Source organism: Pinus tabuliformis, chromosome 4_1 (genome assembly GCF_031772625.1).
Source record: "Pinus tabuliformis cultivar Carrire ecotype Pingquan chromosome 4_1, CPIR1, whole genome shotgun sequence".
In the NCBI taxonomy this organism is placed as follows: domain Eukaryota; kingdom Viridiplantae; phylum Streptophyta; class Pinopsida; order Pinales; family Pinaceae; genus Pinus; species Pinus tabuliformis.
In genome coordinates this window covers 224,759,038-224,785,050 of record NC_142303.1, presented here as the reverse complement: position 1 = coordinate 224,785,050, position 26,013 = coordinate 224,759,038, and positions in this window count along the sequence as shown.

Here is a 26,013-nt window from a genome sequence, read left to right as displayed (position 1 = left end):
TGATACCCAAACTGCTATTTATAGCAGTGCTATTTTTAGCATTTTTTGTTGCTATTTTCAACACTCCCTCTCAACAAGAAAGGCATTCAACTCGAACCCGATCCTGTACCTCTGGAATGTTCTGCATGCAACACTTCTACCAAGTGTGGTTGCTCCAACAATTCTTAGAACAAAAGACTCCCCACTGACCTCTCTGTTGGGCTAGAAACATACTCTGATGCTGAAGCTCTACTTGCTGCTGATAAGTGCTCCTTCTCTGACCTCTGAGTTGTTGTAACACTCCATGCATCTCGCACCTTTTCACACCTCTCTATGCCATCCTGCACTGGTGCAACACTCATGTGCCTCTTGCATTGTTGTAGCCTACTAGCTCTACACAGTCTTGGGACTCCTGCACTGTAGCTCTCTCTGCCGCTCCATCTGCATCTGTCTCTACCCAATTAGTCAGTATTTCTACTCCTCATCGGGGCTCCTGTAGCAAGGTATAATCAAAGAGGTTGGGTACCTCAATGATCCTGCCCCTATTCTAGCCTTCTTGGGACTGTCACTCCACATCGCCCCACCTCCGACCTGGAGGTATGGTTGCATGTGATCCCTCTACCCACTTGGCTTGAAATTCCCCCTACTAGAGGTCTTTGCATGAGTAGATGTCTCTACTTGATCTCCTCTCAGCTTCTCTATATGTGGCTGCTCCACAACCTCTTGAAGCTGCTTCACCAATCGTGACTCCTCCACAATCATCTAAGACTTCTTCTGGTGCTGCATGTTGAGAGGTAATGTACTCTCCCTCTCAACCACCAAGTCTCCATCCGTTGCCTTGCTCCTCAAGGCTTTGCATGCATCTTGAACCTCAAGGGCATACAGGTTCTTGACCCATGAACCGATCTTCTTCACCTGTCTAGTGATGATGTGTCTAAGGAAAACTGCTCCCTCTAAAAAATAACCATGCCTACACCTGAGACACTATACTTTTCATCATTACCCATTGCCATGAGTATTTGGAGATCTTTCTCCTCCAAAGTACTGAACAAACTCTTGTCGCCGGTCATGTGGAAAGAAGCTCCACTATCAAGAAACCAACCACTTCCCACCATGGATGAAACCATGCATGCAAACATTGTGAAATCCAACTCGAACTATGAGGCTAGTGCCTCACCTTCTGATCCTTCCACGGATCTCTTCTTGGATTTACTTAGTGGAAAATTTGTAGCAAAATGGCCCACCTCATGACAACGACAACATCGCACTTTTGATTTTTCAAACTTCTTCCCACCATGGGAAGAACTGGATTTGGAACGAGATACCTTCTCCTTCCCCTTCTTCGCCTTACTCGCTAAGGCACAATTTTCTTCATCCTCCATGGCTGAAGAACAATCTCTGGTGCTTCTTCTTGTCTCCTCCTGCATTAAATCTGACTAAAGTCGCTCCCAATCTGGTAGTTTCTCTCTTCCATTAATCGAGTCTTGGTAGCTATGTTATCGCTTAGGAAGACCGAGGAGTGCAAGACTCACCATGTCATCATCAGTTGTCACGATCCCTACACTTCCAAGCTCATCCTTGCATGTGGTGAGCTTGTTCAGATACATAGAGATTGTGTCGCCCTTTTCACACTTGATCTTCTAAAGCTTGTCTTTCAGTGCCAACTTCCTCTGATCACTGCTATTCTGATATAGATCTTTCAATGTTTTCCACATTGAAAATGGTGTCTCCTTCCCATGGAGACTCGAGACTATGTGATCTTGAACTCCTTCTAGAAGGATTCTCCTGGCTTTAGCCACACATTTCTTCCATTTAGCCAACTCAACAGCACCAGTCGGCTTGGGGACTTCTTAATCAATGAAGTCTTTTAGACTGTTATCCTCTAGTACTACTTCCATGCAATCCCACTAGGCTATATAATTCGAGTTGCCATCAAGGGCATACTCGAGTCTTAAACCACTGAACGCCATTAGTGAAATTGAGATGTGATAAGAATTCGATTTCTATATTCAGGAACCACAAAATTTGAACTTCTCTTTCTTGTATACTGTTTTTCGTTTTGATCACCTTTGATCTGATACCATGTAGAAATTACCACCTATAGATCACCTGATAATGCAATAGACTAAATCCAAATACTTGGTCTACTTCTACAACCAATTTCGCGGAAGCTTAAGCAAAGATGAGCAACATCAATAAGAACACATATCACTGATAAGAAGGAATCAATCACACATAACACAGAAGTTATAACCCGGGGAAAGCCTCAACCTAAAACCCCAACTCTGTATTATCATGCAAGTGGAGATATAGCTAGTATTACAAAAAGAATTAGCTCAAAATCTATCCTGCTCTCTCTATAATACCTTTGTTGCTCATAGATAGTCAAAGGCCTCTATATAACCTCTGGTCTACCCTCCAAGCCTCCTATTTCTTTGTGAAATTTTGATTGGGGTCTAGTGCAACCACTTGTGTGAATTGGCCTCTTCACACACTCTAACCTTTGATCCAACTACGCAGTCCTGAAGGAGATAAATCCTCATCCATGGATGAGCTTCCTTTATAGGAAAAATTTCATCCAACTGACAGTACACTATCCCTTATTTGATCTCAATTGGGTCTCTGTATGAACTGACATGCATGAGTTATTCATGAGAGAATCTTTAGTTATCTGAAGTGAAACAGTTATATGCAAGAATGGATTAATTAACTAAACTCACATTAATTTAAACAAACTGTTTAAATCAATCTAACTGGACTTGACTCTATTAACTCATCCAACTAATTACAACTCAAATTAGAACTCATCCTTATCTCTTTAACTGATGGATAAATTCCTCAATTAATGGAGAAATTGTTGCATGTCCTCACATAGACTTCATGTTTGATTTTTTCACAACTAATTAATTAATTTATTTTCAAACAACTGTTAAGTTCAAATTTGAATTTTACTTCCTATGTTTAGTCCAGTGACCGACTAAAATAGGAATCCATCCTGAACTGCTAAAAATAACAATGCTATTTTTAGCACTTCCATTTTTCATTCCTTGTTGCCCAATCTAGCATTGATACCCAAACTACTATTTATAGCAGTGCTATTTTTAGCACTTCTATTTTTAGCATTTATTGTTGCTATTTTCAACAACTACATGCAAACATGGACAATGAGATACAAGGGAGCCCCGTTACACTTGCCCAATATGATGAAGCCAAGAGTGGTCGAGCTGAAGGCATGCATTTGTAGTCAGATCCAGAACTATGAAGATCTCCTGCAGCTCATCACTAGTTTGCAGGCTTCCCATGCACAATATTCAGGAGTATGGATGTTGTTGTGCACGCACATGCAATCCCATCTATTGGGACTCTCACTGAGGCAAAGATGAAGGCACAATTATGACTGGATCATGACTCGTACTTTGATGAGTTGATGTGCACAGCCACCACCATAGACTTGGTGATCAGTGCAGACACCATGCATCAATATGTCGCTCGTTCGGCTGCACTCAAGAAAATGATGATCATGTTATTAGATGATTTGGACAGAGGAGCTAGAGCAGTGTACCCAGATGTAACGGAGGCAAGAGTTCATTTCCATAAATATATCACCATAGAGTACAAAGACACCATCGCGGACTACCAAGCGTGGCATCAGTTCTCCACCATCGACCATCGTGAGGATGTCGAAGGGCTGGTCTTCCCACAGTTCTTTGAATCATAGTGATGTCTTGCATGGCTTGCTCAAGCCTATTTTGTCTCACATGGGTACATGTGCAGATTGTATGTAACATCTTGTCAAGTGGAAGTTCAAGTGTCGATAGTTGGATGTAGCAGTCATAGAGTGGATGAAGAGTCATGAGGGTAGATGAACAGTCACAAAGGGGAATTTCAAGGGACACTCCACCCTTTTCTATATATAGTCCCCCATAACTCATTGTAGAGGCTTTTTGTTAGCCAAGCTTCTGATAGGAGTATCTTAGAGAAAGCTTGGAGAGTATTGTAACGAGCCTTGGCTTCTCCACTATGCAGAGATAGTATATCTCTTTGGAGGAGCATGCGGCATTGACTGTAACATTCCGTTGTCGGAACTAGTGGTTTGTCATGGTTGTATTGTATGAATGGAACTTTCACTTCTTAATATAACATAGCCAACATGTTTCATGCATATGTCGTATTGTATTTCAGCTATCTTGTTTACTCTAAATGATATATGTATATGTTTTCTTACGCATGCATGTATGGATTTCCTATATAAGTATGTATGAATCTTACTGAAATGTGTTGTTGGTTTAACCATCACTTTGGATTGCTAGCTTACTTGCCTTCCAGTTTGTGATGCATCTTTGCTCGTATGTTCCCTTCTTAACTCCATGATTTTTCACAGGTTTCCAAGGGGCGCACTCACCTCACCCTCCATGTGTTAGAACCACTCATGCACCTTACTTGACTTTCTACATATGTCACACCCTTACTACCAGCAGGGACATCTTACTTGCCTCTGCACACAACTATGGTCAAGGCAATACCGTACGACCCACTGTTGGGACTCCTATACCAAACGGTCTGAGGTCTAGTTGGTACTTCTTACTAGGGAGATCGTATGACATGTTGGCGGGTCTAGCACCGTCAACACCTTCTCAATAGTACCATCATTCCAATAATCCCCAAAGGATACCATCTTGGGACTTTCCTCTGTCCTAATTTTCACCTTTCAAGGTTTTATAGGTTTTAGTGTATTCTGTAGATTGCAGTGGAGGTCCACCTAATTTGTGTTCTTCTTACACTTATAGAATTTGGATGTTTCGAGGATCATGTTCATCTTCTCCCTTCTTCCATGTTATATCACTCCAAAAACTCTTGCACTCATTGCAGATGTCAATGCACAAAGCATAGTGTCACATTCCCATCCATTGTCAGTATATTTGTGGCAAATATATTCTATTGCAACACCTTTAATGCTTCATCCAATTTTGGATCTTTCACTTCAAATCTGAATGTGGTCCTCAATTTTTAGGCCATTTCATTCCAATATTTTGTTTCTCTACGCACCTCCAAGTCAATAAACTAGTTAGCTAGAATACTATTCATGGTGTATATGTTGGCATTATGGCATTATGGACATGTGTTGAACTTGATGGCAACCCTCTCATACATGAACATCTCACTTATATATGCCAAAGAAGCAGTTATCGGGAGCCCTGGAGCCATTGGGAGCTTATCAGAGCAATAGAGGCACATTCTCATATACAAAGAGCTTATCGGGAGGAATCGGGCCTATATAAGCCTTGGATGTATGCTTTAATTCTATCTGGAGGTGTTTGGGCACTTAAAACCCATATATATATGTATTACAATAGCATGTATGCATTTCCCCCTTTCGGCGGATAAACATAGTTATATGTGTTAATACATGTATTTCGGCATATATGCGCATCGGTGGTTCGGGTATGTATGAAACCTCCAATTGCATTGGACCCGACAGCATATCGCTTTTGGTTTATAATAATTTCACATCCGCAGTATATCGCATTGCATATAGGGCCATCCACCCCAATCCTCCGATTGCGATAAGAAGTGGCGGACCCGATGGGAACTTTAGAGGGATTTTATAATAACATTGCATCCGCGGTAATCGCACAGCTTATAAAAGCCTTCCACTTCAAATTGCCGATAGCGATGAAAAGAGCGGACCCGATATATATATAAAGGTTGGTTAATGGGCATGTCGCATCCGATCCATTAGATCGGACGTCGGGAATAGGCCATGATATGGGCATGTGCTGGTAGCGATGAGAAGCGGACCCGATATAGTATTATTTTGGGTTCAATCATTTTAAAGTCCGCCTTTTGTTGTTTGGATCGTTTTCATCATTTTCCCGCTTAAGCCTTTTTCTTAAGAGATCGGTCAAAACAGTTGCGCCACAGGATTTCGGATCCTCTGGTTTCGACTCATGGTTTTATCAAAAGCATGACTATATAAGAAGAAAAGAGATCCTTTGGCAACGCATCGATTATGAATTGAAGATCTTAAGGGAGAGTTGATTGGCATTCTTGTGATCGGTTAAGGAGCATTTACTGAATCTAAATCAAGGAGAATGCGCACAGAACAAAGCAAAGGATCGCTGGCTTGAAGTTCAAACATTTCTTCGAGAGAAATCGCATTGCTTCGGGTGTATTGCAGTTAAGTAAGTAGCATAAGAGCAGCCAACCGCAGGGTTTCTTTTAAGCAGCAGTCATTCTTTAACTCTGATATAGCCTCCTCTGCTGTTCACTAAAGGGTTCTGGGTGCGCATATTGGGTTTATCTTATGCCTAGCCTCCGGGTGCACTGTTAGATGTATATCCTCTGCATTATGTTCTGATTTTGGCATAAACAACCTCTGTTTTAATGGGTGACCAGATCGTGCATTTATTTATATTTTGATCTAGTGCTTGGGTTGGCGCTTGGGGTGATTTTGAAAGATCTGCTGTATAAAGGAAATATATATTGATCTGATGCTTGGGTAATTCTGAAGATTTGTTTATACTTGATGACCATTTGATCTTCTTGGATCCAGTCTAAAAATTAATGAAACTGGAAAATGAGAGAGGGTTGTAGCTCTCTGCAGGTTGCAACCTGCGTACTGGTAAAGGACTGCACCAGTTCAAATTCATTGTAAAAGAAATTCTATTTGAAAGAAGATAGAGACATATTGCAGCAGGTGGTTTTCACCCACATTGGGTTTCCACCTTATATCTGGTATTCCGTTGTGTGACAATCTGTTTTTAATTGTTCTTGTTCATCATTTTATGGTACTGACATACAAGTTAATTATCAATTTCGGAAGAATAATTTAAAGCATAAATCTGGATAATTTATTGAAAATAAATTAATAATACTGATTCACCCCCCCCCCCCTCTCAGTATTATTTCCAACAATTTGAATCAGAGCAGGTCCTTCTGAAGAAGCTTGATCGCTTGAAGGAGATCGTTCATTATGAGCAACTATGAGAGGGAAGCATCAATCAGGCCACCAATTTTTGATGGGACAAACTTCGTATATTGGAAGGTAAGAGTTACTGCCTATCTTCAATCTCTGGGTACAGAAGTCTGGGACATCATAGAAACAGGGTATACTTTTCCATCAGCTACTCCTATAGACCCAGCTGAGAAGAATAAATATGAAACAAATGCAAAGGCGGTCAATACTCTTCTAGGATGTCTATCTCAATCAGAATTCGTGAAAGTTATGCAGTTAAAATCAGCAAAAGAAATATGGGACAAGATTGTCCTAAGCTATGAAGGAGATGATCAGGTAAAACGAGCAAAACTTCAAACCCTCAGGATTCAGTATGAAAATCTCAAGATGTATAATGATGAAAGTGTGGCTAACTATTTTCTTCGTGTAGATGAGATTGTTAATTGTATGAAAAACTTGGGAGAAGAAATAAAAGAGGCTGTTGTGGTTGAAAAAGTTCTAAGATCTTTGTCACCTAGGTTTGAATCTAAAGTTTCTGCAATAGAAGAAAAGGAGAATCTACAAAGTCTTAAAATGTCACAGCTGCACGGAATTCTTACTGCTTATGAAATGAGGAAAGGAGGTCCATCAGACAGGAGAGAAGTTGCCTTCAAGGCTTCAGGCAAAGGAGAATACTATGAATCAGGACACATGTCAGAAGAAGAAGAAGAATCAAATTTTGTCAAAAATCTCCAACGGGGCACTGGACGATTCCGAGATAAGTTACCTTTCAAATGCTTTGCATGTGGAAGAGTGGGTCACTATGCTGCCAAATGTCCTCATAAAGAAAAGAATGACAAAGGAAAGTAACCTGTTAGATGGAACAAGAAACAGAATGCTAATAGGAAAAGCTATTACACTCATGAAGATAGTGATGGACTCTCAAATAGTGACGAAGATGAACGAGGTAATGACTATAAACTCTTAATGGCTTTTGAGGATGATGACTACATGGATGCTATAGATGAAGAGGGTTTTTATGAAGAAATGTCTAATCTCAAAATTTGCTTAGAAGAGAAAAATGTGATTATTGAATCTCTGCAATGTCAACTAGCTGAAAGAGAAAAACATCTTGAAAAATTGGAATGTGAAATTGTTGGTCTTAGAAAAGAGATTGAGAAGACAAAAGATCTTAATCTTAAATTTGTTAAAGGATCTGAAACTCTAGATGAGATCATCAATGTGCAGCGTTCTCCATTAATGAAGACAGGTCTGGGATATAATGGAGAAGCATCTCAAGCATCCACCTCCAAAAGTTATCTTGATGCAGCAAGAAGGAGCGAGCAAAGGCCTAATAGAAATCATCAAGTAAATCAGGGACAGTTTATTTCAAGAATGAACAAAAACTATCAAGACGATCGGAGGCAAGCTACAAACAGAAGCTACAACCAGCCACAGGTAAAATCTTCCCAATTTGCCTCAAGAATGGATGTTGGTAGAAACTACAATCGGTTGGATGACAGATTTGATAATCGCAGAAGGTTCTTCAATGGGCAATGTTTCTCTTGCCATAGCTTTGGTCACAAAGCAGCTCAATGTGTTGCCTATAAGACAATCATGACTAGAGAAGCTCAAAAACAAAGAAGTATGTCTGGAATCAAGAAAAGGACCTATAACAATTTTTCTGCCCTTGAAAGTGAAATTGAATGTTCTATTTGTAATAACTTCGGTCATGAAGAATCTGAATGCAGGAGTAGGTTTCGGAAGACAACTCAGAAGGAACAAAACCCGAATGCCAGAACATGGAGAATGAAGGAATCGCAACTAGAAAGATGTGGAATAGCTTTTTATTCAGAAGGACAGGAAAATTTATGGTTTATCGACAGCGGATGTTCGAAGCACATGACAGGTGATAAAGAAAAACTTGAATCATATACTACTCTAGAAAAGGGAAAGAAGGTTTATTTTGGAAATGATACTCCTGCGGCCATAAAAGGAAAAGGCACTGCTCAGTTGAAAGAAAAGGTCAAGGATGGAAATTGTTTTGTATGTTGATGGCTTGAAGCATAATCTACTGAGTGTCAGTCAGATGTGCGATCAAGGAACAGAGGTAATATTTCGATCAAATGGATGTAGTGTTCGTGATCTTGATACAGGAAAAACAGTGATCAAAGGCAGAAGAACTCCAAATAATTTATACATATTTGAAGAAGGAAAACAACAATGCTATTTGAGCAAGGACGATGAACATTGGTTATGGCACCAGAGGTTGGGGCACCTAAGCTTTTCACAAATAAGGAAAGCATGCAAATACCAGGCATTCCGTGGTCTTCCAGACATCAAAATTCCAGAAAACACAATATGAAAATCATGTCAGTTTGGTAAGCAAACCAGAACTAACTTTCCTAAAAAGGAAGGATCAGATAGCAGACCTCTTGAGCTGGTACATACAGATGTATGTGGTCCATTTAGGACAAGGTCACCTCGAGGAGAAGAATATTTTATATTATTCATTGATGACTTCCCTAGGATGGTTTGGTTAGGTCTTATGAAGCACAAAGACGAAGCATTCAAAAAGTTCAAGTCTTTCAAAGCCTTGGTTGAAAATGAATCAGATTACAAAAGTAAGTGCCTCAGGTCTGACAGAGGTGGGGAATTTACCTCAAATGAGTTTTTTGATTTCTGTGAAGAACATGGAATAAGAAGGGAATTCTCTACAGCTAGGACTCCTCAGCAGAATGGAGTTGTGGAAAGGAAGAACAGAACCATCCAACAAATGGCTCGTGCTATGCTTGATGAGTCTGGAACTCCCGCAACCTTCTGGGGTGAAGCTGCATTTGCTGCGGTTGTTATTCTCAACAAAACAAATGTCCGAGTGAACAGCACTCAAACTCCGCATGAGCTCTGGTATGGTGAGACTCCTTCGGTAAAGCACTTCAAAATTTTTGGGAGAAAATGCTATATTAAGAATACTGATGAATAGCTTGGCAAACTTGAGCCTAGAGTAGATGAAGGCATTCTCCTTGGTTATTCTCCTCACAACAAAGCATATAAGTGTTACAATAAAAGACTTGGACGAATTGTTGACATCATTGATGTAGTGGTTGATGAAAAGGGATACATTCCTAGGCAAGTAAGGTATGAAAATATCGAAGAAGATGAAGACTACCCTGCAAATCAGACCAATGATGAAGAAAAAGAACCTCAAGAGGCACCCGAAGAACAGATAATGATAGAAGAGAAGACTCCATCCAGGTATGTACGGAAGAATCATCCAGAATCTCAAATTTTGGGACAAAAAGAGGCAGGCATACAAACAAGAAGATCAACTGCAGAAGCTTCAAGCTATTTGGCATTACTCTCCTCCACTGAACCACAAAATGTAAGAGAGGCATGCAAGGATGAATGTTGGGTCAGGGCAATGGATGAAGAAATTGAACAGATCGAAAAGAACAACACTTGGGAGTTGGTTCCTAGACCAAAGGATAAGAATGTCATAGGAACAAAATGGATTTTCAAAAATAAGTTGAACGAAAATGGGGAGGTAATTAGAAACAAGGCAAGACTGGTGTGTAAAGGGTATGCCCAACAAGAAGGAATAGATTTTGAAGAAACTTTTGCTCCTGTTGCAAGAATTGAGGCCATCCGAATGTTCCTTGCTCTCTCAAGCTTTCAAAAATTCAAAGTATTTCAAATGGATGTGAAATCAGCTTTTCTGAATGGAGACTTAGAAGAAGAAGTATACATTGAGCAGCCAGATGGTTTCATTCTTGGGAATGATCCAAATCTTGTATGCAGATTGAAAAAGGCTCTCTATGGTCTTAAACAGGCTCCAAGGGCTTGGTACTACCGTTTGGACAAATATCTTCATCAACAAGGTTTTTCAAAAGGATCAGCAGATAGCAATCTTTATATAAAAATTGAAAATGACCAGTTGCTAATACTCGTTGTGTATGTAGATGATATTATCTTTGGCAGCAATGAAGAAGATATGAGTCAAAGCTTTACCTTGGTAATGCAGAAGGAATTCGAAATGTCACTACTAGGAGAACTGGCATACTTTCTTGGATTGCAAATCCAACAAAATGAAGACAGTATCTTCTTGTCTCAAACTAAGTACCTCAAGCAGATTTTGAAGAAGTATGGCATGGATGATTCAAAACCAGTATGTACCCCCATGGTTACAGGATGCCGTCTTAGTGCGAATGATGAATCAATAGCAGTTCATCAACCAAACTACAGATCTATGATTGGAAGTCTACTTTATTTGATAGGTACCCGATCAGACATCATGCATGCAGTGGGAATAGTTGGAAGATTTCAGGCCAATCCTAAGGAAACTCATCTTCAGGTAGTTAAGAGAATCTTCAAATATCTTCAAGGTACTCAAAACTATGGCTTATGGTATCCTAGAAACACAGATCTCACACTCCATGCTTACACAGATGTAGATTGGGCCAGAAATGTGGATGACAAGAAAAGCACAAGTGGTGGTGCTTTTTTTATGGGTTCTAGATTAGTATCATGGTTCAGCAAGAAACAGAGTTCAATTGCCTTATCTAGAGCTGAAGCAGAATATGTGGCTGCCGCATCTTGTTGCACTCAACTTCTTTGGATGATGCAGACCTTGTAGGATTTTCAAATCATTTGTACTCCACCTATCTCCATCTTATGTGATAATACAAGTGCAATCAATATTTCAAAGAATCCAGTCATGCATTCAAAAACCAAGCACATATCGATCAAGTATCATTTTCTCAGGGAACAAGTGGTTGAACAAAAGGTCAAGTTGGAATATGTTTCTTCTAAGGAACAAGTGGCTGATATATTTACCAAACCATTGCCCAGGGAGACTTTTGAATACCTCAGGCAAAAGTTGGGGGTTGTCGACGCATCATCCTGTTGTTAATTTTCAGATTGGTGCTTGTACGCGAGGTTCTTATGGGGTATACGCGTACAAGGCTCAGGGGGAGCATATCTAATCCATTGCTGGCATTATAGTATTGCACCATAGCGGATGGCGGTCCTCAGTAAGTTCTTGTTTTTAAAGGTGCCGAGTTCGATTAGTGGCACGAGCAGAAGGGAAAACAGGGCGGTCTCTGTATTATAAGAAGCCAGTAGCCAGAATAGCTGTGGAGTGGAATGGTTACCTGAAAAATCTGAAGTTGATATTGCTTTTATGATCCGGTTCATAATCAGGAGGAGCAGATTCTCAGGGGGAGATATAGTCAGGAGGCGCAGGTCTGGGCAGCCAAATATATATATTAGGGACAAAGTATGTCTTGATCCACCCTTTGCCCTTGATGTCAAAGGGGGAGAGTGATTTTGGTGTTGTTGCCGTCAAGTCCAAAGGGGGAGATTGTTGGCATTATGACATTATGGACATGTGTTGAACTTGATGGCAACCCTCTCATAGACGAACATCTCACTTATATATGCCAAAGAAGCAGTTATCGGGAGCCATGGAGCCATTGGGAGCTTATCGGAGCAATAGAGGCGCATTCTCATATATAAAGAGCTTATCGGGAGGAATCGGGCCTATATAAGCCTTGGATGTATGCTTTAATTCTATCTAGAGGTGTTTGGGCGCTTAAAACCCATATATATATGTATTACAATAGCATGTATGCATTTCCCCCTTATGGCGGATAAACACAATTATATGTGTTAATACATGTATTTTGGCATATATGCGCATTGGTGGTTCGGGTATGTATGAAACCTCCAATTGCATTGGACCCGACGGCATATCGCTTTTGGTTTATAATAATTTCGCATCCGCAGTATATCGCATTGCATATAGGGCCGTCCACCCCAATCCTCTGATTGTGATAAGAAGTGGCGGACCCGATGGGAACTTTAAAGGGATTTTATAATAACATCACATCTGCAGTAATTGCATAGCATATAAAATCCTTCCACTTCAAATTGCCGATAGCGATGAAAAGAGCGGACCCGATATATATATAAAGGCTGGTTAATGGGCATGTCGCATCCGATCCATCAGATCAGACGTCAGGAATAGGCCATGATATGGGCATGCGCTGGTAGCGATGAGAAGCGGACCCGATATAGTATTATTTTGGGTTCATTCAGTTTAAAGTCTGCCTTTTGTTGTTTGGATCGTTTTCATCGTTTTCCCGCTTAAGCCTTTTTCTTAAGAGATCAGTCAAAACAGTTGCGCCACAGGATTTCGGATCCTCTGGTTTCAACTCATGGTTTTATCAAAAGCATGACTATATAAGAAGAAAAGAGATCCTTTGGCAACGCATCGATTATGAATTGAAGATCTTAAGGGAGAGTTGATTGGCATTCTTGTGATCGGTTAAGGAGCATTTACTGAATCTAAATCATGGAGAATGCGCGCAGAACAAAGCAAAGGATCGCTGGCTTGAAGTTCAAACATTTCTTCAAGAGAAATTGCATTGCTTCGGGTGTATTGCAGTTCAGTAAGTAGCATAAGAGCAGCCAAGCACAGGGTTTCTTTTAAGAAGCAATCATTCTTTAACTCTGATATAGCCTCTTCTGCTGTTCGCTAAAGGGTTTTGGGTGCGCATATAGGGTTTATCTTATGCCTAGCCTCCGGGTGCACTGTTAGATGTATATACTCTGCATTATGTTCTGATTTCGGCATAAACAACCTCTGTTTTAATGGGTGACTAGATCGTGCATTTATTTATATTTTGATCTAGTGCTTGGGTTGGCGCTTGGGGTGATTTTGAAAGATCTGTTGTATAAAGGAAATATATATTGATTTGATGCTTGGGTAATTCTGAAGATTTGTTTATACTTGATGACCATTTGATATTCTTGGATCCAGTCTAAAAATTAATGAAACGTGGTCCTTGAACGAAGTAGGGGGTTGTAGCTCCCTTCCAGGAGAGACTGGAAAATGAGAGAGGGTTGTAGCTCTCTGCAGGTTGCAGCCTGCGTACTGGTAAAGGACTGCACCAGTACAAATTCATTGTAAAAGAAATTCTATTTGAAAGAAGATAGAGACATATTGCAGCAGGTGGTTTTCACCCACATTGGGTTTCCACCTTATATTTGGTGTTCCGTTGTGTGACAATCTGTTTTTAACTGTTCTTGTTCATCATTTTATGGTACTGACATACAAGTTAATTATCAATTTCGAAAGAATAATTTAAATCATAAATCTGGATAATTTATTGAAAAGAAATTAATAATACTGATTCACCCCCCCCCCCCCCTCTCAGTATTATTTCCAATAGTGTCTTAATCCATGCACCCACTCCTACTATGGCACTCATCCCTTGGTCCATGTTGCAATGCATTACTTTAGATGTGTCCTCAACAATTTCATTTCGGAATGCATTGCTTCAAATGTTTCCTCGGGAATTCCATGCTTGAATATTTATCTCTAGGGACCCCAAATGGTCCATGTGGCTTTAGAGAGGCTAAAAAATCAAAGTCTTTGGATTTCATTGAATCTAGGACTAGATCAAAGAGCGCATCATCTTGATTCCAATGGAGCAGGCGACACTCCAATTTGACTTCGTATGTGCAAGTTATTGGCAGGTAGAGTTTCAGGTCAAAGGAGCAGGACTTTGGTTGCTAGCTAAATTTTTAGGCTCACTAATTTGGCAGTCTAGATAAATCTGACAAAATCCACTAAATTTGGTAGCGACTAACCGAGTGACAATTTGGCACTTAAAGATAGTTGGAATTGGTAAAAATGTTGAACAATTAATTTTATCGGTGACCCCTAAAATTATGGTGGACGACTTTGGTCATTTGTTTAAAATAAAAATAAAAAAGAATATATTAAAAAATGGGTTGGCGGGTAGCCAAACCCTTCCAACCTCGACCTCCATATCATATATGTTAACATATATGGGGGAGGGCCGCCGTTAGCAGACTCGCCACACAATAGACCCAAACATATAATGACACACCATATTGGGGTTGGTGGGGATCAAACCCGCACTGGCCAGTTGGCTGGCCCGCCTAATGGGTGGCCCCCAAAACCAGCAAGACCCACATTTAATACAACAATGCCTACCAAAATACACCAAAGGAAACATAGATTATGAAATGGTTTGGCAACCGATCAATGATAAGCAAGCTTAACTCAATAGTGACGGGTATTAAAAATGTTTGTTGTAAACGACGAGTATAGCCATTACTGTTGTAACAACCCCAGGATAAATTTTCATGTAATAAAGGATAATAAAGGAAAAATAAAATCAAGGTCATGAGACACGTATTCCAAGTTGAATGTTGGGCAAACATTCTAGTGGGTATCGCTTGTGGTTCAATAATGGCTATGGAAATTAGAAAAAGCATTGGCAAAGACAAAGAGGTAATAATTGGCATTTAATTATGAAAATAAAGGAAAATAGGAGAAAAGGAAGGTGAAGAGACACAAATTTGCATACAAGGGGAATTAGAGGGAAAATGATGGAAAATTAAGAAAAAGGGGACATAAATGATAAAAAGGCATAAGAGAAAGAGTTCGTAACTTTTGTCAATTTAGTTTTTGGCTCTCATACACTCTAGCATAGTTAGAACATCCTTGGAGCACTCCAGAATTCACTTGGATTTGGAGAAGGAAAAGGACAAACAAAGGAAAGCAAAGGAGCTCAAGGAGAAGGTTAGATCAACATCTTCAACAGAAATATCTTGCAGGTAATAGGTTGCATGTGTGACTTCTTAGTGGTATGTGAATGCATAATACATGCATTTTTTTATTTCACTCATTTGTTGTCATTGGAATGGGTTTTGCCTAGTTTGACAATGGTTTCATCCTTGCCTTGCCATTTCTTGGATAACCATGGTGTGATGGGATTCGTTATTGGTTGAGCTTTGGATTTCTGGAAGGTTTTGGAACCATGTGAGGTGGTTGCAAGAAAATCCCAGGGGTTGGGGGTGGAGATGGTTTTCTCTGGGAAACCCTCGACTGGTGGGAGGATATAGGAAAATTCCTCAAGGTATGGTGAAGAAATTTTGACGCTTCCAAGCTTGGTTTGGCTTTTTGATCTCAAGACTGGTTTAGGTGAGATCATGGTAGCTTAAGGGTGGAGGTGGTTTAACCTCTAGAGTTTGTGGTTGATTATGTCTTGGTTTATCCCATGAGATCCCACATTAATGCTTGGAATATGACATGGGGGTGATTGGATGAAAGAAAGATTTAGTTTAGCCCAATCTATGGTCAGGTGGTACATGGAAGTCCTTGTCTTGGTTTTCTTTTGCATAAGTTAATATGAGTTATTCTTCTAATGTAATTAATGAGCACATATACTTGTTATCAAGTGGATTTTATGGTTGATTTGTCATGGTTTCTATTATGGTTATATGTCGGCATAAGCATGGTTCTATGATGTGCTCTAGCTATGGCTGTTTTTCATGGTTTGATATTTTATTGAATGGTTGATGAATGCATGGGATAACAAGTGTTGTTGCAGCTAGCTAGGGAGGGAATTGAGCCTTCTTGGTGATTCTTAGATAAAGCTCAGGAGTTTATGATCAGATATGCATTCATAACCTGTAGCTTATATGTTTATCATATGTTTAACAAAATTTATATCTTGTAGTAGGCATGTTCTAGTCAAGATCTTGTTCAAGTTTTGAATGGTTAGGCTTATCATCACCTTATTTATGATTCTGGAAAATTACAGGCAGTTCTAGAAAGTGGTATGGAGGGTTGTCTAAAAATTTGGCATAGATCTTCTAACCACATGCACAAAAATAAGTATTTTTTATCACAGCCAGTGACAGGCAGGCTTATGGGTGTGGTTGGAGCCTCATAACTGCATGCACAGTGTGTCAAGGGTGCGGTTGGGTTGTTAAGTTAGTGAAAAAGAGTTCTAACTTAGGGATTGGTCACCTGGGGTGGTTGTCAGGATCCTAAGTGATTTGTAGTCTCCAAGGGATATCAGTAAACTTTGTGTTTGTGGGGCCCACTTCCCTAACTAGTACTTAGAGGTTGGGTCAGGTCACGATGACACTCAACTCATGTTTACCTGGGAGAGATTTTAAAAGAAGGTAAATGTGGGAGGGGCATTACAACCATAAACGATGGCGGATAATGCATTCAAAACCATGGTTGGAATGTGAACATATGACGGAAGGAGCGGTAAATAACACTATGTTAGAGTATATGTATTTACACAAAAGATAAGGGTCATGGGGTTTGAACCTATAGCCCATCCCAACAAACTTACTATTGTAATGTCTGCCAATTGTTGTGCCCAGTGGGGGCCTTTAAAAGTTTCGCCAACAATATATTATTTAACCCTTATCCATTTGCATGGTGGAACTAGACCGATGGGCCATGAGTGAGTGCTGAGTGGAACCTCCAAAAAAGGGAACCAGGCGACGTGGAACCACGATCAAGGAGGAACCATGAACTAGGGAATATGTGAGGAATCTTTAAGATTCCGCGGGGGCAAAATTTTGATAGTGTTAGAAATATGTCAACTTTATACTCAGATTGTTCAAAATTTTGCCAGGAATTTGATGGTGTAGATAGTTTTATGATCTGAGCAACTGATTTTCCAAGGAAAAATTTTGAGCAATGGAACCTTGATGCAAGAATATGTAAGGAATCTTTTAGATTCCCTCAAGGCCCAAATTCAAAATTTTTAGAACAAGGTCAACTTTATACTCAAATTTCATAATTTTTTGCAAGGAACGTGACACCGCAACCCATTTTCACATTTGAGTAGATGATTTTTATCCATTATTAGATTAGGAGGTATATTGATGCATTTTGTGCAATTGTATGTGAGAGGTCCATTTTTTATGCCACCTTGTGTGAGAGGACTATTTTATGTAACTTTTGTGAGAGATCATATATATGTCATGTTAAAGGAGAATGTCTTGTGAGTGAGAGTTCTTTGAGAGAAAGTATATTTGGAGAGACATGCCAATCGAGATAAGAGTTTCATCCTTGTTGTAATAATGCTAGTTAAAAATATGTGTAATAAAGTTAATAAAGGAAAAATAAAACCAAGGTCATGGGACACGTATTCCAAGATAAATGTTGGGAAAAAAATAGAGATGGGGATCACTTGTGATTAATTAATGGATATGAAAATTGGCAAAGGCATTGGAAAAGGATTTAGAAAGGAAAAGTGGCATTTATTGGCATTTCTTTATGAAAATAATGGAAAATAAGAGAAAAGGAAGGTGAAAAGTCACAAAATTGCGTGTGAGGAAAATTGAAGGAAAATGAAGAAAATAGAGGCCTCAATGATAAAAGGTTTATGAGGATCGGTTCACAAATTTTCGTAGTTTAGTCTTGGGCACTCTCATTATATTCTCTCTCTCATACTCTTACACACTTAGAGTTTCTTGGAGCATTGTGTCATACTTGGGATTTGGAGAAAGAAAGCAAAGGAAAAGAAGGAAAGTGCAAGAGGCCATTGGAATCAACAACTACAATGTGTTTCATTTGTAGGTCCCAAGTTGCATGTATGATTTCCTTGCTAGTTTTGGCATGCATTTGGTTATTTGGTTATGATCTGTCATTGGCATGGAGGATTGTCCTGAGTGATAGTGGTTTTTCCTAGCCTTGCCATTTCATGGATAGCCATGGTGTTGTGGGTTTTTCCCTTTTGTTTTCTGATTGTTTCTCATGTTCCTTATGGTTGTGGGTTGAGTTATTATTTCCTACAACATTGGTTGGAAAATGATCTGGAAGCTCCTAAGGAAGGTAAGTAAGTTTTTGGTTTTTCGGTTCCACTTCCTTAATTTTGCTTAGGAGGTCGATTCATATCATAGTAACTCTTCGTCACATATTTACCCCGGTTGACTGATGAACTTGTGTAAGTGTGGGAGGAGGGTGTTATACTTGTGTTCACAAATATTTTTCCATGTACTCATCATTCTTTTGCAGAGACTAATGAAGTGGCATACCCACTATTGACCTAGGTCTTGGAGACGTAGTCTGCACTAGACAAAATCCATCATCACATGTGGTGTTATGGTTTCTCCATGGTTATTTTCTTCTTGTTTATGTTGATGGATTGCTGATTGTTTAGGATCATGCTAAATATAAGTATCAGTAAGCCCATAGGGCTTTGGATTGATAGTGAATGGGTGCATTGTTAAAGCACTCCTTGCGATAGGTCACTGGTTCAAATCCCCCGTGGGTGATTACCTACCAAAACAAAGTAAATATAAGTATTAGTAAAAGGTCCTATATAATGGAGATTTCTGTTTAAGTACATGTTCTCAAAATTTTCTGGATCAAGTGGTATCAAAGTGGTCTGACCATTTTTCCAAGGATTGTGAGTGTCATCTGGGAAAAGGATTGAAGTGAGCAAGAATTCAAGAGTTGGAAGATATTAACCACTGCATTCAAGTGGAGAATACAGAGTTTAGAAGGCTTCTAAAAGTTGTAGAATAAGAGAAGCAGAAATTGAGGCTCATGTTAGAGTAGGTTATGGAGAAACAAATGTGAGAATGTTCCACTACAAAAGGAGAGTTGGCCAAAGAAGATGATCAAGCATCACTGACAGGATTGAAGGTAAAAAAAAACTCCTTCTTCTCATGATGATATTTCTATTGGAAACATTGACATACCTATTTCAGGAACTGGCATGAGACTCCTCATCAAGATGGGGTATAAAGGAGGAGGACTTGGTATTAATGTCCAAGAAATTACTTAGCCATTGGAGTTTGTACAAAGGCCTCAATTTGCAGGATCGGGGTACATTGAAGGAGAAGGTTTGTAGATAGAAAAAGCAAAGGATTCTTCAAAAAAAGAATCCAATCCATTTCCAAAACCATCAAGAAAAGAGGATGTTGAGGGCACATCACAATCTTCTCGTGATAATGAGCATTGCGGTGGAAGAACTAAGGCACATTCTTCTCACTAGGCTTGCACCAGAGACAACCAAGCAAGGTATAAAAAGACTTGATATTCTAATGTTCCTTTTGATTACATGTGGATTGATAATGATTAGAAAAGCTTATGGCATAGAAAACCATGTACCTTTTGTGGTTTTTTCAAACATGTTGTTTCCAAGTGTTGGAAAAGAATGGCAGCCAGGAAGAGGACAAGACATGACGACCCATCTACACATCATGTTAGAAAGAAGGTGAGGAAAGTTGGGAGGAAATAGATATTTTGTAGCCATTACAGCAAGGATGGACATAAAAAATTCACATGTTGGGAACTCCATCCAGAGCTACATCCAAAGGAGGACAAGAAGCTTGGGCAAGCACTCATAAAGGAACCAACAGACGAAGAAACTCATGAAGCATTTGAGCTACAAAAATAATTTGAAATGAAGAGAATTTTTTCCTTGATGAATGAAAGGATGAATAGCCTACTTGAGAAATCACCATCATTTTAAATCACATGTTTCTTTTTAAATCCCCATGGATGGGAATAAATTTGTAAAAGTGGTGAAGTGTTTTGCATCACTTATGAATGCAATATGGTGATATTCTAGCCTTTTGGTTGGATAACAAAGGGTTTGGTTTTTGTTATAATTATGTTGTAACCCTGACCATGAGTGTGTTATAAAATCTTGGAAAGTATGGGGTTTTCTTGGGTCATGTTTGGTCTTGTAATTGAACATGTATTAGTAGCTACAGGTTTTTCATATGGGTACATGTGTCGGTTGCATCATTCTGACTTCTGAAGCACAAAGGTGGAGGAAACGAAAGGTGGTCTATTAGGGCATCTATTATGCAGATCGAGATTGCATACATGTTTATGCTTTTGGAGGATTAAAATCTCCTTAGTGGGGAGGAATGATCCAAGGGTCTCTAGAGAGGCTAAAAAATCAAAATTTCCAGATTTCATCAAAACTAAGGCTAGATCGAAGAGCTCGTCGTATTGATTCCAATGGCATAGACAACACTCAAATTTGACTTCGTATGTGCAAGTTATTAGCAGTCAAAGTTTCAGGTCAAAGGAGTAGGACTTTTGTTGCTAGCTAAATTTGGAGGCTCACTAAATTTGGAAGTGTAGCTAAATCTGGTGGAATCCACTAAATTTGGAGGAAACTAAACAATTGACAATTTGGCACTTAACAACAGCCAAAACTGGTCAAAATTTCAAATAGTTAATTTTACCAGTGACCCCTAAAAATCTGGCTGATGACTTTGGTAATTTGTTTTAAAAAAAGTTATATATATATATATATATATATATATATATATATTAAAAAATGGGTTTGCGAGCAACCAAACCCTTCCAACCTGTTATCGGGAAATCTAGTGTCTATTTAGAGTTGCTAGTCCCACTAAGACAGGTAGCTATCTTAGAAACAAATAGATTAAAGTCACTATTTTTTCCTTTACGAGAGAGAGATGAGAAAAAAGCAGAGAGTACCAACCTCAGTCTTCCGCTTGGCTCCTCGCTCGTAAAGGAAAAACCAGTGACTTTAATCTGTTTGTTTCTAAGATAGCTACCCATCTTAGTGGGACTATCAGCTCTGAAAAGACACTAGATTTCCCGATAACAAAATGGTGACTCCACTGGGGAGTGATTAGTTTGATTGCTTGTCTCTATTTGTTTGATTCATAAACCACAGACGGAGCCTGAAGTTAAGCCAGCTAGCCTTCGAACTGCATTTGCTATGCAAGTGCAAAGTAGATCAACGCTGCTTCAGTCAATCTCTGGGTTTGTTTATGAACTGAACAATTGAATTGCAAACATCCTAAGTGCCCTAGAGGTAGCTTGAGTAACCTCATTAGATCAAACCTATACTTTGTAGTTACTGACTATCATTTGCTCGGCCTAAATCCCTGGACTAAACTGCAAACTGTGACCAAAAACCAAGTTAAAGTCTCGTTCCTTGACCATCGCACCCTCTCCTTTAGGCAATCTGGATGCATCGCACCTCCCGTGTGCAGTAGGTGGGATGCATCCGTATTTCCTTGTGTTATAGGTGCGATGATCAGATAAGACTAGATCTGCCTCTAGATTTTGGTTTTTTCTTCACTGTCTTCAGTTTTATTCAAGAGTTTTGCTGTTTGTGATCAGTAGACCACTGTTGAAACTCCCTTCTTTGCAGCATCCAACCTCTATTGTACAAAGAATTGTGAATGTTTTTATGTATTTTGCACCATTTACAGTTCTCTTTTACAAAATAGTAGCTTAATCGAATTGTCGTCTCTTGATCTAGAAGTGTTGCAAGTGTCGTTTTCAGTCAAGGAAAAGAATACTTCTCTTTTTGATAGTCGACTACACTATTACTCTTGTATTTGATCTGAATTTATAAGTATTTCAAGTGTCAAAAGAAGTTTTCAATTCAAAATTGCAAAGTGTCGTCTTGCCTTCCTGTCTTTTTTTGAAAAGAAAATCGTTAGTATTTTTGCTTTGAAAGAAGAAATAATTCAGATTTGTATTTAGCATTCTTTTTGTCATTCACACATTAAGAAAGCGGAAAACAAAGACATGCATGTGTATTTGCATTTAGACTGCTTGTTGATTGTGATTTAGGATAGTGCATCTAGTGTGTGCTCTCTGCTCTATGTTGAAAGAATTTCATTTCTCTTTCCTTAGTAGCTAGGATTTTCATTGCAAAAAGAAGATTAAATGACTGTTTATCATCTTAGATTGCATTCTAGGAATTGTATATCCACATCACGCGGTGAACCTTAAAGGCAAACTTCTTAAGAAATATCAACTGTAAAATAAATTTAATGAACATAAAAATGCTTTGGAACCTAACGCACAACATCTAGAAGTCTAGGCTAGAGACGTATTCCAGCGTCGTAAAGCCTGGTAACTGTCGCTTTCATCGTAAGTTGGGTGATTCCTCCTCTTTGAGATGATAAGTGCCTGTACGGACTTGTGCTCCCACGTACCATCGAGTATATATTGGGAGACCACAATAGGCTATATCCTTTATCCTTAGGAAGCCGTGTTTGCTGCCCTATCAATCGCAATGCACTGAACATAGCATTCGGGAAGATTGACTGCCATACCGTAAAAAGTATTCTGCAGTTTTGCGATTGGTTTGGTAATTCCTCTGTCTAGATTTCCAGAGCAGTCTCTTTCATTCCTTTTCAGACTCCTTAAAGGAAAAGGTCCATCTGAGCACTTGTCACTTCAGGGTCATTAAAAATCAAAGGCGACTAGAGTCATCTTTAGCTTTTTCTCAACTCTTAAGAAATGAAAAAGCAAGTTGTGTCAAAGTGTCTAAAATTCATTTAATACGGAATAACATTTTCCCCTCTTATTTTGAGTTGATCAAATAAATCTTCAATCGTGGAAGAAAGTCAATCAAAACCCCGTCGTTCGAGGAGACTAACAAGTCAACCGTCTTTGACTCTGGAAACCTAACCATTCCAGGTCAAGCGAACTCGTTTAACTGGGTCAAAGTCTCCTAGTTTGTTTGAAACTTCAACACCCTCTGAGACTCTAGTTACTTCAAACATTTCTAGTATCCCTGCCTCTACAGAAGAAGTTCTGCAGTTACAAGAGGACATTAGAATTGATCCTAGTGTAACAGTAAACACTTCTATTCCTAAACCAGCTCCATCTAGGGTTGATTCAGAAGGTGTTACCCCTCCAATATCTGCCGCTGCAGAATCTATACCTTCTACGGCACCAGAAATATTTTACGGACTTGGCGGTTTGCCTCTTCCACCTGGATTGATTGCTATAGAAGAGATTACGAAGGATATTCCATCCAGTACTCCATTGCATTTTGGGACTGAGATCCACCTATATCCTTCTACTTCAGAAGTTAATACCCCTTCATCGTAAGTTCCTGTAGAAGCGCTGGGAAGTATTTTGGATAGACTCGATATGTCTGGACAACCATCGACATCTAGGACTGTCTTGTCTAATACAGCGGTAGCAGAACCTCCCGCCACCACTCCGACGATGTTCGCTGGTATACTATCTGTCCCAACTAGCTCTCAACTGCTAGAAGGAGTCCACCCGGGGACTATTTCGACAGTATGGTCTGTTCCTGTTTGTTCATCATCTGGAATATCTTATGTTGAATCTCAACAAATTGATCCTTCACAACATCAATTTGGGCAGTCTAGTCTCCAAAGGCCAATCATTCCCTTGAGCACTAGATTGCCACCATATGAGAGTTCACAACCGAATTCATGTCAAATTGGAATCACATCCAGCAATTGGGTGCCAATACTACCTCAACAACCAAGAGTTGTATACTCAATGCAACCGAGTCTCCCTGTGTCAAACATCCCCACTACACCAGCTATTGTGACGGTGTCACAAGTACAAGCATTACCTGTTATATGCCAACCTCAAGTTTCTCAGGTCGTTGTACAACAGCCTCTTGTCTCCGCGACACAACCACAATCACCAGTTAGTGGCTCCTTAACTGGAGCAACTCAAGCTCAAACGGGTACTATTACCCCTCATCTTGGTCAAATGTCCAGTATTGGGCAACAGTAAATGGTTTCACAACCATGGCTGGTGCAGTATCAACAACCGCAATTCCAACAAGCTTACCAAGGACTTGAGCAGCAAAACTTTGCAGGTAATGGGCAGCCATATATTCAAAACGGTTATAACCAATGGTCTCAAATTGGTTATGCCCAACCACCTTATCAAAGTTATCAGCATCAAATGCATTATGCTGGTATGCAAAGACCCACTGCTCAGGCGATCCCATCTTATCCTGGGTACACTTCGCCTAACCTGAATCAACAGTTTCCCTTCGTGACGACTCTAGAGTTAACAGTTCTAAATCGGCTAATGAATGATCCAATCACTTATGCCCCTTGGTGGCTCGCGATTCCTCATAAACTTCCATCAGATATTCCTAAATTTAATGGAAATCTAGGTGAAGACCCATTGAATCATGTGATGACCTTTCATCTGTGGTGTTCGTCCAACACTCTCAATGATGATTCGATTCGGCTTCACCTTTTTCAATGAACGTTAACTAGTATGGCAGAAAAATGGTATATCGAGTTGCCTAGAGCTTCATTCAATAACTTCAGCGCCCTTTCCACAACCTTTTTAACCCATTTTCAATTACCAATAAGGTATGAAATAGGAACATAGCTTCTTACCAATTTTAAGCAAATGATGGCCACTCACATATCCGATCATATTCATGAATGGCAACGTCATCGTAGAATGGTGAAAACATATGTTCTTGATCAGCTGGGAGCCGAATGGTTTATTAAGTCATTTTTACCTTCTATTACAGAAGATGTGGCAAAGGGAGGGGTTGTCAATGAAGAGCAGGGTATTGCTTTTGCGCAATATCTAGACTTGATCTATACTCAGTCTGGAATGCTCTACAACAAAATCCCCGATGCTCCCAGACTGGAGTTTTCCGTTCCTCCTCCTCCTAAATCAAACAAAGACTCTCATGTCGGCAATGGTGTGATAGGTATGACGAGCACGAAATCGACAAAGGCTACATCTAAGAAAGCCCGTAAGATTTTTGATCAAAATGCAAATGAAGAAATTCTAGCCTTGGAGGTTAATGCCGTGTCAACTGACAAAGGCAAAGAACCGAAGCAACCAGGAGGCAAGAAGAAAGGGAAGAGCAAAAAGAAGAAACAAGATGATTCATCTCCTAAAAAATCTTCTGCAAACCCTTGTGGGCAAAAGAAACTTACTCAACCATGCCTCATATGCGATGAGGATCATTGGACGAGAGATTGTCCATATAAAGCTGAAGTTAAGAAATTCTTTAAGAATTCAAAAACCTCGGCAGTATTGATTGATTCGTTTCCAAACCCAGGAACCAATCTAGTTGCTAGTGAAAATGCTTCCCCATCCCAAGTCCTTATGCTGTCCATTTCAAAACAACAAAATGATGCTTTGATATCGACAAGGAATAAAGATTACGGGAATCCACAGCTGTCGAACAACAAGGCTACTGATCAACCTAGTAGTTCGACAACAACTTCGACTGAAGTTGTGCCACCCATCATTCCTGAGCTAATGATAAAGCCACCAAAGGGAGTAGTACACAAATCGACATTTAATCCTCGTGCCAGAGTGGCACAGAATTATAATATAGTAGAGGACCTGGCCCAATCACCGTCCGCTCTGTTGACACTTGAAGTACTACAAAATTTCCCCTCCCAAAAGCAAGCTTTATTATCAGCAATAGGTGGGATTAACCCAACAGATTCCAATGTTGTGGCCTTTAATCATAAAGGATATGACC